The sequence below is a fragment of the Triticum urartu genome, chromosome 7A, assembly GCF_056163025.1.
Source record: "Triticum urartu cultivar PI428250 chromosome 7A, HENAU_Tu73, whole genome shotgun sequence".
In the NCBI taxonomy this organism is placed as follows: domain Eukaryota; kingdom Viridiplantae; phylum Streptophyta; class Magnoliopsida; order Poales; family Poaceae; genus Triticum; species Triticum urartu.
In genome coordinates this window covers 525,768,588-525,782,564 of record NC_141879.1, presented here as the reverse complement: position 1 = coordinate 525,782,564, position 13,977 = coordinate 525,768,588, and the positions used below count along the sequence as shown (strand labels likewise).

The window sequence follows — 13,977 nt, the reverse complement described above, 5'->3', positions numbered from 1 at the left end:
AGGGCGTGGACGAGGCGGCCGGCGAGGTCGAGCACAAGCCGCACATGTGCGTCTGCCACAATTTCCGACGTTTTCAGCTCAGCGGCAAGCCAGTGGCCCAACGACAGCTGTAGCCTACCGTTCTCCGCACGGCCGGCGTGCTTATCGCTGACGGAGAGCAGATGATGAGATGTAAAAAGTAAGAATTTTCATTCATGCACGGCCGTGGTGGAGCGACATGCGGCCGACGTGTGGTGACTACCACACGCCCAACGTGTATAAGAGCATTTCCAACAGCCGCGCTAAACTAGCGCCGCGCCGTAAATTAGGTCGTTTTAGCGCGCGCGTAACACGGCGGGTCGCTCCAGCGGACGCGCAAAAACGGCGCGCGCGCTATAACGGGTTGGACACGCGGTTGAAAACACTTACCCGCGCGGCGTATTTCGGGCGTCAGCTACAGCGCGCGGCACACTCGAGCGCTCGCGTCGCACTCTCTCCTCTCCTCGTCCTACGCCCCGCGCGCGCCGGTGCCGACGCCCTGCCACCCACCCATGGACGCGCACACCGGCGCCCCGCTCACCCCGCTGTACAGCCGTGACCCCCCCGCCGCCGCCGCCGGAAACCCTAGCGCGGGAAGCGCTGGCGTCGCCACCGCCGGAGCTCCGCCGAGTGTCGGCCTCGCGCGCAGCCTCTTCTTGCCGCCGTGGATGACCACGGCGCCGGGTGGCGTCGCGCCGGCGCCGTCCTGTGCCGCCGCCGCACCTTCGAAGAAGGTCCCCAATGCGGCGCGGACGAAGAAGGGCAAAATATCCGCGAAGAAAAACAAGGCGGCGGACGGCTCCGGCACCACGAAGGCGAGGGGAAAGAAGCTTGCAGGGCGTTCGACGGCCGCGGCGGCTACCGAAGCGCCGGCGAGCTCACTCGTTGAGCCGGCCACCGACGCGCACCACATGTTCGACGAAATGCCCCCAAGGTGAAAAAATTTCCAACTTTTCTTTTCTTCTTATTTTTTCAATGCATCATCATCACATATAGATAGCTTATTTGCATTGTTCAAAAAACTTTGTAGTCTCAACGATGATGCATACATGTCCACTATGGGTGTTGGGTCCAACAATTCGCATTGGTCTCAAACCAATGACATCCATTTCGAAGACCATGAGTTTGAGGTGGACGAGGAGGGTGAGGGAATTGTCGAGGCGCCGAAAGAAAGAGTGGGCAATTACTCAACCAACGATGACAAGTTACTATGCCATACTTATTTGCAAGTGTCGAGGGATCCATCCATTGAAGGTGATCAAAGTAGAGACGCGTATTGGGGGCGAATGAAAGAACACTTTGATGCTCACAACTTGAGTGGAATTGACCGCTCCGAGAGATCATTTCGGTCCCGATGGTCGACAATCAACTCGGATTGTCAAAAGTGGGCGGCCGTACAAAAGGCAGTTGACAAGATTAACCCAAGTGGCACAAATGAGGATGATCGAGTAAGTGGCATCTCATATATGTTCATCATACTTGTTTTTGGTGACCGAAGTGCTAACTTGTTTTGTTTTTCTTGTAGTACAACATTGCACAAAACGTGTTCAAAGAAGAGACAAGGACAACCAAGAAGGGGAAGATCAAGAAAGGCAGGGTCTTTACCTTGCCTCATTGCTATGAAGTGTTAAAGGATGATGAGAAATGAAAGAAGCGTGATGGTTTGGAGGATTTGCATTTGAGCAACAAACGGAAGCGAGCAATTGAGATGAATGATGATGAGGAGGAGGATGATGCATCAAGTGATGACGGCAAGAGAAGCCCCACACCCAACTCGGTTTCATACTCGAAGCCAAAACGACCGGAAGGGTGCAAGAAAGACAAAACCGAAAAGAAGAAGAGGAAAGGAGATGATGAGCTCAAAAATGCTATGGAAGCTATTGTGAAGGCAAGGGTCGAAGCCAATGAGGTGAGGAAAATGGCAAGGAACCAAAATACCGTGGCCGAGGAGAGGAGCTTGGCGGCCGAGGAGAGAAGGGTGGCGGCCGAGGAGAGAAAGGTGGCTTTGGAGGAGAGGAAAGTGAGCAACGAGGAGCGAGCTAAGTTGTTGGAATGGGAGAAGCACTTGTTCTTCTTGGACACATCTAACCTCAATGTGGCGCAAAAAGAGTATGTCAATCTTGCCCAACAAGAAGTCTTGATCCAAAAAAGAGCCTTGGTTCGTGCAATGGGTGGCGGTGGCTTCGGCGCCATGGGTGGCGGTGGCCTCGGCGCCATGGGTGGCGGTGGCCTCGGCGCCATGGGAGGCATGGGTGGCTTCGGAGCCATGGGAGGCATGGGTGCACCTCCGGCCGCCATGGGAGGCATGGGTGTACCTCCGGCCGCCATGGGAGGCATGGGTGCACCTCCGGCCGTCATGGGAGGCATGGGTGGCTTTGGAGCACCCTCCGACGCTATGGCCGCCATGGGAGGCATGAGTTTTGCTTCTCTCATGGGAGGCATGGGTGCACCTCCGGCCGCCATGGGTGCAATGTCTTTCGATGTGCCTTCTCACACACATTCCCATGAAGATGCCGTTGAAGATCTTGCCAACACCGTCGGAGCTTCACATGATGCGGTGCGTGATGCGGTGCGTGATGAGGAGAGGGAGGAAGATTTATCTTCGGAGGCGGAAGAGTCGTCTTCGGAAGATGAGGACGAAGACGAAGACGAGGAAGATGAAGATTGATGTGTCTTTCATGTCTTGAACTTTAGTTTGCATTTGAATTTGGTTGGATGAACTTGTGGGCATGAACTTTTATTCATCAACTTGTTTGTGTCAAATTTCACATGTTCATTTTTGTCCAAAATATTATATATGCAAAATGCTCGGCGAGTCGCGCGCGCTATATTTTTGCGCTCTGCTGGAGCGGCGCGCGTGCTGCATTATAGCGCGGCTGCTGGAGCCAGCGCAGGCGGGCGCGCAAAACCAACCGCAGCGCGCGCGGTAAACAGGTTTTTTTATGCACGGCGCTTAGCGCGGCTGTTGGAGATGCTCTAAAGAGGTAATATCATCGGAAGTTATAGAACTTGTGCTTGATGTTCAGTTTGATGCTAGAATATTGAAAATACGAAATTGAAGTCATTTAACTTGACTCAAGCATACACATACGATCACAAAATACATATATAGACATATCCGTGTGTACGGCCCTACACTCAATGAGTGGGGGCTCTAGGCCGAAGCATTTTTGCACAAAACACCTATGTATTTCTTTTATTTCTGGGAAAAGCCAACCATAGCGATGCATTTTTGCACGAACTCCTTACAATATTTTTAATTTCCAAAAAAGCAAGCAGCACTGTACTGCAAAACTAAAAACATAAAATGGAAGCTCGCGGACTCGAACACACGACCGAGCTTTATTAAAACAGAGAAATCAATCTAGCGACCAGAACCATCCTGCTCACATGTCCATTACGGATAAACTGCATGTACAGTAAAGGAGAATGCATACGGAGCTTAAACAGCTTCAGATACCGCGGCCATTTTGCACGAGCAAATTTTTATATATATTTACAAAACATAAGTTCTTTAGCCATAGGGCGCCATGTTGGCTAGTTTCTTTACCAGAGATTATTTGTACTCCTGACAACATTGTTATAATCCAATAAAGCCCTTTGCTTCCTAAAAAAAGTAAGTAAAAAAGTTGTGTTCAAATATTTGTGTGTTAAAAATACTATACATACAGACAATGATTATTTCTCAAAAAACATTTAAATATATACCTGTGTTTTATACAAAAAACATTTAGTGAATATGGATATTAAATAGTTGATTAAATAAATATGTCTAATAAATTCATAAAAAGTTATACATTCATGGCTTATATTTCAATATACAAAATGATGAATAAAAACTTGTACTAAATATTTTGACTATTCACTTGTGTATAATTTTTAATCATGACTTATATTTAAAATTTTATATAATTTAAATATTGTACATAATTGAATATTCATATCGAAAGTTTAAATTCTATTTTAATTCATAAATATTATTTTAATTGTATATTTATTTTTAAATAATAGATGGGAATTTTAAAAATAGATTATTTAGTTTGTACTCCATTCGGTCCTTTTTAGTCTGCATATAAGTTTTGTCCGAAGTAAAAGTATCTTTACTTTGACCAAACTTATAGAAAAAGTATCAACACTCATAATGCTAAATCAACATTGTTAGATTCATTACGAAATGTAGTTTCGTAGTATATATATGTAATATTGTAGATGTTGATATTTTAAATATAAATTTGGTCAAACTTTACAAAGTTTGACTTAACATAAATCTAATATGCGGAGTAAAAAGGACCGGAGGGAGTATGTACAATACTTATAACATGTGATTATCCAAAGGTTATTTTTATTGGTGAAATTAAAATTACATGCTATATACAAATTTCTAAAAAAAAAGAACGGGTGCAAAATGGGCTGCACTGGCCATAGCCCATACCAGCTCCACGAGCGCCTTTAATCTAGTACATTTTTCTTGGTCCAGAAGTGTCATTGTATGGAGTGGTTATGCTGCCTCGTGTTTTAAATGTAGGTCGCCGGTTCGACACCCTGCATCTCCATTTAGTACTTCAATTTTCGGTGCAGTGGTTCACTTTTTTCCGAATACAAAAATGCGAGGGGATTTAGTGGAAAACACCATTGCCGTCATTTCCTTTTTTCCCGAATAAAAAAACACAAGGGTGTTTTATGCAAAAATGTGTCATCCAAGTGCTTTCACTCACTGACAAGTGGGCCATAAACACGGATACGCTTACATATGTATTTTGTGACTGTATATGCACGTTTGAGTCAAATTAAGTGACTGCAATTTCATATTTTCAAAGTTCTAGCACCAAACTAAACATCAAATGCAAGTTCTATAACTTTCGGTGATATTACCTCGTGTATAAACTCTAGGCCACCACCGGTCATGAGCAGGGCCTAGTTAACAGAGAAACATGCCTCCTAGACCTTTCTACTACTCCTTGGCAAATTGTGCAAGCTGGGCCACATATCAGAGACATGAACTGGTAGATGGCCTCAGCGTGCGTCTAGCTAGCCGGTAACTTTCGGTGATATTACCTCGCGTATAAACTCTAGGCCACCACCGGTCATGAGCAGGGCCTAGTTAACAGAGAAACATGCCTCCCAGACCTTTCTACTACTCCTCGACAAATTGTGCAAGCTGGCCCACACATCAGAGACACGAACTGGTAGATGGCCTCAAAGTGCATCTAGCTAGCTGGGCATAAAATTGAAGGAGATACAATGGCGGGCATAAGATTTGGAAGATAGGTACTCACAAAAATCATAAATCATGTATAATGTAAAATAGCAAAAATAAATAAATGAACATCTAATTCTGACAACATTATGTGAGCTTTGTCCAAATTCACTGTTGTGGAAAACTACACATGTGAGTCGTGCCGATTTTTTTAGAAAAATAGGGAGACTCTCCCGGATCCATATTACTCCTATAAAGCTGAGGGCTGAGAGCGCCCGCGAGCTGTCCGCCACACAGTGGCGTGCTGTGAGGGACTCTCATGGGCTTTGCGTGCCGTCTGATCTGCATGGACGGTATGCGCCCGGGCGACCCAGCTGAGCGGTCCATGACAGATGGACCATCGGTGCGTGCCAGGGTCACCATCATTGGGCGGTGTCGGCCACACACGCGGGGCCTTTTCGCGCGCTCCCCCGCGCACGACGGGCGAGCCATACCCGCTTGTTGGGTCCTTTCCTCGGGTTAGCCGGGGCGTGCATGCCACTCACGCGAGCCAACGCTCGTGTGCGACGTTCTCCTCGTGCCGGATTGTCACGGGTTGTTTCGTTGGTCTAACTTGGGTACACACGGGCGGCTCAACTGATAACACATCACAGGAAAGGTACCCGACATGCCCCGACTAACTCGAAAGGCAACGCTTAAAAATGAGACAACCGACAAATATTTTCGGGGGCTGCCAGACAGGCTATTCGGCAGCGCTAGCGCTTGCTCGTTGTTTTGGCTGACCTACTGTTTGGCTGCCCTGCGTGGGCCTGGTCGTACCTACCTGGTTGTTCGTTGCAGTTGGGTAGGCTATCAGTTGCCCCGTCCTTCTGACTACTTAGTTATTAGCCCAGGAGCCCTGTGAAAGGGCGCGGATGTCGCCTAGAGGGGGAGGTGAATAGGTGCTTTAAAACAATTACAACTTAGGATCGAACAAATGCAGGATATAACTAACATTAATTTTGTCAGGCACAAAACCTAAATATGCCAGGCTTAACTATGTGCACTGATACGTTCATTTTGCATCATGTTTTTCTACTGTTATTTATATTTTTTTGATCATTATTTCACTTTATGATGCAATTATAATGGCTTTTCTCTCTTAATTTGGAAGATCTATATGAAGAGGAAAATTATCGGCAACTGGAATTCTGGACCTAAAAGAGCTACAACAGAGATAGCTATTCTACTGAGCTCCAAACGACCAGAAATTTCATGGAGGTTTTGTATTGAATATATAAAAAATATAGGAATGAAGAACCACCCGAGGGGGCCACCTGTTGCCCACAAGGCAACAAGGCACGTCCATCCCCCTGGGCGAGCACTGATGCCTTGTGGGGCCCACAACAGCCCTCCAGTGCCCCCCTTCTGCTATATGAATCCTCTTTCCCTAGAAAAAAATAACAGAAAGACTTCCGGAATGAAGTGCCACTGTCTTGAGGCGAAACCTGGGTAGGAGCACTATTCCTCCCCGGCGGAGCTATTTCGCTGGAGATACTTCCCTCCACGAGGGAGAAATTGAAGCCAACAACATTACCAATTTTCCTCTCATCGTGGAAGGACCAACCTTCATCAACATCTTCACCAGCACCATCTCCTTCCAAACCTTAGTTCATCTCTTGTATTCAACCTTTGTCTCAAAATTTCAGATTGGTACCTGTGGGTTGCTAGTAGTGTTGGTTACATCTTGTAGTTGACATTGGTTGGTTTATTTGGTGGAAGATTATATGTTCAGATCCTTAATTATATACAATACCCACTGATCTTCAACATGAATATGATTTGTGAGTAGTTTCGTTCGTTCTTGAGGACATGAGAGAAGTCTTGTTATAAGTAATCATGTGAAGCTGATATTCGTTCAATATTTGATGATATGCATGTTGTTCTTCCTTGAGTGGTGTCGCGTGAACGTCGACTACATGGCACTTCACCACGTTTGGGCCTAGGGGAAGGCATTGGGGAGTAATAAGTAGATGATGGGTTGCGAGAGTGATAGAAGCTTAGACCCTAGTTTATGCGTTATTCCGTAAGGGGATGATTTGGATCCATATGTTTCATGCCATGGTTAGATTTATCTTAATTCTTCTTTCCTAGTTGCGGATGCTTGCGAGTGGGGGTAATCATAAGAGGGTTGCTTGTTCAAGTAAGAACAACACCCTAGCACTGGTCCACCCACATAGCAAATTATCAAAATAGTGAATGCGAAACAACTAAACATGATGAACGTGACTATACAGAATTCCCTTGTGTTCTCGAGGACAGTTTGCTTAATATAAGAGAACGTTTCGGCTTGGCCTTTGCTATAAAAATGATTGGGCTATCTTGTTGTACCTTTGCTACTATTGCTACTTGTTACGGACTACCTTGCTACAAAACTATCTGTTACTACTAGTTTCAGCACTTGTAGAGAATACCTTGCTGAAAACCGCTTATCATTTCCTTCTGCTGCAGATTGGGTTCGACACTCTTGTTGGTGCAATATCTGCCTACCTTATATTTTGGATATTGTTGACAGAAACATGTATGGACTAATGTGTTTGCTAGTGCACACAAAGAGAAGAGTCCATACACAACCGAAGAGAATGTTGTCTCCAGTGCTGAGTTCGAGGAACTTCACCGAAGCATATCTACGTTGTAGAGAAAAACAAGATATATATGTTGAAGTGATAGAGTCGAGAAGATCAATGTGAAGAAATCGACCCCTCGAAAAGTTTTCTGCGATGGCAAAGCTTTCTATTCCGACACTGTCGTCCGAAGAAAATAACTGCAGCGATTGAAGTCGAAGACTAAATGAAGACGTAGTTGTAACGCCCCGAGACCGATGTGCCAGGTGTCCTCCAGTTATTCGCTGTTGTTGCGTTGTCATTGCTTGCATGTCATGCATTGCATATCATGTCATCATGTGCATTTCATTTGCATACATGTTCGTCTCATGTATCCGAGCATTTTTTTCCCGTTGTTCATTTTGCAATCCGGCGCTTCTATGTCACCCGGTGTCCATTTCTACCTCTTTTCGTGTGCGGGTGTTAAACGTTTTCGGATTGGACCGAGACTTGTCATGTGGCCTTGGCTTACTAGCGGTAGACCGCCTGTCAAGTTTCATGCCATTTGGACTTCGTTTGATACTCCAACGGTTAACCGAGGGACCAAAAAGGCCTCGCGTGTGTTGCACCCCAACACCCCTCCAAAGTGGCCCAAAACCCACCTAAGACCTCTCTATCATCTCGGTCGTTCGATCACGATCACGTGGCCGAAAACCGCACCTCATTTGGACTCTCCTAGCTCCCTCTACCTATAAATATGCCCCCCCGTCCATTTTCGCGGTGAAAACCCTAGATCCATCGTCCCCGCGCCGCCGAACATGTCCGCCCGGCGGCCGGACACGTCCGCCGCCTCCCGCGCCCTATCCGCATCCGACACCTGTCCCCGCCGACGCCCGGCGCCGCGCCGGCCCGCCCGGCCCGCAGCGGGCCCCCGCGGCCCAGCCACCGCGCGCCGCTGCACCGCCTTCGTCCGCCCCGCCGCCCCATGTCTCAGCGCCGCCGCCTGGCTTCCCGCCGGCGAGCATCTCCGCCGCCTCGCCAGCGCTGCACCGCCTCGCCTCCCTGCTGCCTCGCCGCCCGCGCGCGCCTCCGGCGCCGTCTACCACCGCGGCGACCCTCGCCGGCCCCGGCGACCCCAGCGAAGCTACCTCCTCTCCGGCCTTCTCCCTTCCCGCGAAGAACTCCGGCGACCCCATCACTCCGGCGATCATCGGGGCCCGTGCTGCTACAGTGGATCTGGATCTAGGATTTTCCCCACGGTTGACTTTTTCTCCTCTAACCCTAATCTTTTTGCATTTTTCAACGCATCATAACTCTGCATTCGTAGCTCCGATTCGCGCGTGTAGCATATCAAAATGTTCGTCTCGACAAGTACATCATTTCATCTCATTGCATCATTTTCATTTGAGCTTATCTTGATGCCCGAAATTCTGCTGGAAGAGGGCTATGTGAGGAATTTGTCCGATCTATTTCAGCAAATAGCCTTTTGTCATTTTTGCCATGATTAATGCGTGCATGCTATGATCCTGAGTCCTACATGTGTTTTGTTATATGCCATGCCATCTTTACAGGGGTGCTTGCCATGTATTTTTGTGATATTTGTGGTGACTAGCACAAATTTGCAAAGTAGCGTAATCGGTAATGCTGTTTTCAGGGACTTAGAATTTCACTAAGTCCTTATCCTGATTTTGTTGTTATGCCATATGTTCCTGTGGTTTCCTAGTGATCCGTTCCTCTTTTAAGGATGATCAGTAAGGATGTTTTGTTAACATTGTGATGCTCTATCCATCCATGTGTTTGTTTGCATTTATGGAGCACCCTAGCTTGAGTCAATCGAACTAGTTTTGCTATAAAGTGAATCGTGGCAGATTGTTGACATGTTTAGCGATTTTGCCAAGGATGTTGCTATTGATCCGTGCATGCTATGTTGTTGTTCTTGCCATGTTTAGCTTCTATTCCATGTCTTCTTGATGGTTGTATGCTTAGTTTGTCATGCCATGCTCTGTAGTGAGTGCATTGAGCTCGTAAACATGTCTATTCGTTAACTGATTTGCATGCTCCAGTTTTTTACTAAGTCTGAATCTGTTTATATTTTTGCTATGTTCACATGCTTGCCATTGTATCATCTGATCCCTTTTGGCTCATGGTCACTAAGGGACTTTTGTTAAGTGCTTTGAGTAGTTTCATTTCATGCCTTGCTTTACCATGTTAAGTTCCTGTAGCGTATAGTTTTCATGCTCCAAAGTATGCTTCCTGATGATAAATTCCAGACTTGTGTTAATTTCACTAAGTCTGAAACCTGTTATCATTTGCCCTTTTGCCATGCTTGTTTGAACCTGTTAATGGATGAATTAGCCGTAGCTCAGTGTTCATCTTTTGTCGAGCTTCTTGAGTGGATTCCTGCCATGTATTTTGTTGCCATGTTTGAGTGACGTAGCATAATTAACTTGATGCATTTAGATGACTACTTGTTGATTATCGCAGACCGGTGCCATATTTGTTTTGCTTGCCATTTCCAAACCGTGCATCCGATTCCGGTGATCTTTATATCGATTTCAACCGAAATCACCTCACCTTTCCAGTGGCACTCTTGGATTTCCAAGTTGAGGCCAGGTTCAATCATTTCTTTCTATATCATGCATATGCATCACATACCGCATCCCGCATGTCATACCATGTTCGTGTGTTGGTTGTTTACTATGTTGTGTGTTTCTTTCCAGTGTTGCTTCTTCGGGTTGGTTCCGGTAACGTCGCATTTGTGAGGACCCGTTCGACTACGTCCGTTTGTCTTCTTCATGGACTCGTTCTTCTTCCTTGCGGGATTTCAGGCAAGATGACCATACCCTCGAAATCACTTCTATCTTTGCTTGCTAGTTGCTCGCTCTTTTACTATGCCTATGCTGCGATACCTACCACTTGCTTATCATGCCTCCCATGTTGTTGAACCAAGCCTCTAACCCACCTTGTCCTAGCAAACCGTTGTTTGGCTATGTTACCGCTTTGCTCAGCCCCTCTTATAGCGTTGTTAGTTGCAGGTGAAGATGAAGTTTGTTCCCTGTTGGAACATGGATATGTTGTTCCTTGTTGGAACATGTTTATATGTGGAAATATCACAATATCTCTTATTTAATTAATGCATCTATATACTTGGTAAAGGGTGGAAGGCCCGGCCTTATGCCTGGTGTTTTGTTCCACTCTTGCCGCCCTAGTTTCTGTCATATCGGTGTTATGTTCCCGGATTTTGCGTTCCTTACGCGGTTGGGTTATAATGGGAACCCCTTGACAGTTTGCCTTGAATAAAACTCCTCCAGCAATGCCCAACATTGGTTTTACCATTCGCCACCTAGCCTTTTCTTTCCCTTGGGTAGGCCTGCCCAAGGGTCATCTTTATTTTAACCCCCCGGGCCAGTGCTCCTCTGAGTGTTGGTCCAAACTAGAGCCCTGTGCAGCGCCCCCTCGGGGAAACTCGAGGTTTGGTTTTAGTTGTATGGAGCGCTCATCTAAGTGTGCCCTGAGAATGAGATATGTGCAGCTCCTATCAGGATTTGTCGGCACATTCGGGCGGTGTTGCTGGACTTGTTTTACCATTGTCGAGGATGTCTTGTAACCTGGATGCCGAGCCTGATCGGATTGTCTTGGGAGAAGGAATATCCTTCATTGACCGTGAGAGCTTGTGATGGGCTAAGTTGGGACACCCCTGCAGGGATTTGAACTTTCGAAAGCCGTGCCCGCGGTTATGGGCAGATGGGAATTTGTTAATGTCCGGTTGTAGAAAACCTGAAGTTGACCTTAATTAAAATACATCAACCGCATGTGTAACCGTGATGGTCTCTTTCCGGTGTAGTCCGAGAAGTGAACACGGTGTTGGAGTAATGTTTGACGTAGGTTGTTCTAGGATCACTTCTTGATCATAGTTGTTCGACCGTGCTTTTGCCTTCTCTTCTCGCTCTCATTTGCATATGTTTAGCCACCATATATGCTAGTCGCTTGCTGCAGCTCCACCTCATACCTTTTACCTTACCCATAAGCTTAAATAGTCTTGATCGCGAGGGTGTGAGATTGCTGAGTCCCCGTGACTCACAGGTATTTCCAAAACCAGCTTGCAGGTGCCGTTGAACCGTGCAGATGACGCAACCAAGCTCAAGGAGGAGCTCGATGAAGATCTTGTCCTTTGTGTTGTTTCGTTCTAGTTGATCAGTAGTGGAGCCCAGGCGGGTCGATTGGGGATCTGTGTAGCATTTGGGGTAGTCTTTTTTTATTTTGGTTCCGTAGTCGGACCTTGATTGTATCCGGATGATGTAATGCTTTATTCTTGTAATTGTGTGAAGTGGCGATTGTAAGCCAACTATGTATCTCTTTCCCTTATGTATTACATGGGTTGTGTGAAGATTACCTCACTTGCGACATTGCTTTCAATGCGGTTATGCCTCTAAGTCGTGCTTCGACACGTGGGAGATATAGCCGCATCGAGGGTGTTACAAGTTGGTATCAGAGCCTTCCCCGACCTTAGGAGCCCCTGCTTGATCGAATCGCTGGCGTATGGAGTCTAGAAATGTTTTGAGTCATTTAGGATTATATATATATCGGAGAGTTAGGAATTCTTTTTACTCCCCAGTCCCTTCGTCGCTCTGGTGAGGCATCCTGACGTAGAGTTTTGACTCTTCTCTTCTCAAATTTCACTAAAAAAATTTAGGATCACGCGGGTATCTTGGAATCGTTCTGATGGTTTTGTGACGAGAACATTGTTCTTGGTGCCTCCTGACATTTAGGGGTTGTGGCAGTGTCCCGGGGAGTTGATCTCCGAGGTGTTGTCGTCACAATTTTATCGTTGCAGTTCTGAAATACCTGAGTTTAGTTTCGCCGACATCGAAAATCTCTTTTATGCAGTTGTTGGTGAGATAACCTTGACGCCACCCAGTACTGGGGCGGGAGTTCGGGAGTATTGTCATAACTCGTATAACGGATGCTTTTCGAAGGTTGAGGTAGATGATTTCTGAAGGTTTCCTGGTTATGTGTTGAAGGATGGATACAGCTGGATGTAGGATTTGCTAGATTTGGGTGAGATATTATGCTTCCCCTATATCCCCAACACCTGATTGCATAACCGGAAAATTTCGGGAGTTTATAAGTGGGAATTCAAGTAGCTCTTAGGATATCTTTCCGACAGATGTATGATATGAAATTGGGGTTCGACGTCTAGTGGTCCGCCTATTCACGGTTGGTTTTACAGTGGTCTCGTTGTGTCTTAATGAGTCCTTGGCTATGCTGACTCAGGGACGCTTCGTATGTCATGTGCACTGCCTTGTACATGATGGTGCTGTACGATCGAGCTCGTGTAGGTCCCACCACGAAAACTTCGGACGAAATCTCTATCATATGTTTGTTCCGGCTTATTCCGCAAGCCAATCCTTTGTTTTGTTTTGAGTTGTGGTATTCGAGTTGCTTCGAAGTCAAATGTTGATTCCATACCTTTCCTAAATGGTGTTCTTATACTCCGATGTGAATACTAATCCTTCTCGATCATCGAGTCTGTCATGTCAATCCTTTTCAACCGGTGTGTCTCTCTTCAAGTGGATCCGATCACTTCAACATTCGCAAGATCATTTATCAGTTCTTTTCAACGGGGTTTGCTTCATCCGTTTCCAAGTTGTCTTTGTTTTTCCCGCCCACCCATCCTTATTTCTTCAAGGACTCATATATCTTAATCAAGTATACTTTTATTGATGGGAAGCTTCTCCGTTCCTTTTCCGTCAATATTCTTATCCGGTGATTCTCAAGAAGATGCTAACGGAGCCTCAAGTTCATCATTTTCTTCTCTGGTGGTTTCAATTCTAGCTTTGTTGTTCATCCTTTTCATCGTTTCAAATGTTTTCCCCATCCGGTGCACTTCTTAATCATCCACCTCTCGCTATTCAATTGTTCAGGAGTGCTGAAGATATCTCAAAGATTCGTGTTTCCACTCTGCTTTCGTTCAAGCCTTTTCGAGATCTTATCTTATTCAAGCCATTTAATTCAACCGGTGCAACCTCTCTTTTAAATCATTCAACGGTGTATCTTTTGAGTGGGCCCTAACCCACAGGTCTTTTTCCAGGATCTTACCCGACTCTTCTTATTTTCCCGGAGCTATCCTCAAATTTCTTTTCGAAGTCTGACATAAGAATGAATTTTCATCAGTTAGAG

General features: G+C 46.1%; 1 pseudogene; it reads left to right on the top strand.

The window, feature by feature from the left end:
- Positions 1-217: 217 nt before the first annotated feature.
- On the top strand, positions 218-956 carry LOC147960265 (uncharacterized; annotated as a pseudogene).
- The last annotated feature ends 13,021 nt before the right edge of the window (positions 957-13,977 follow it).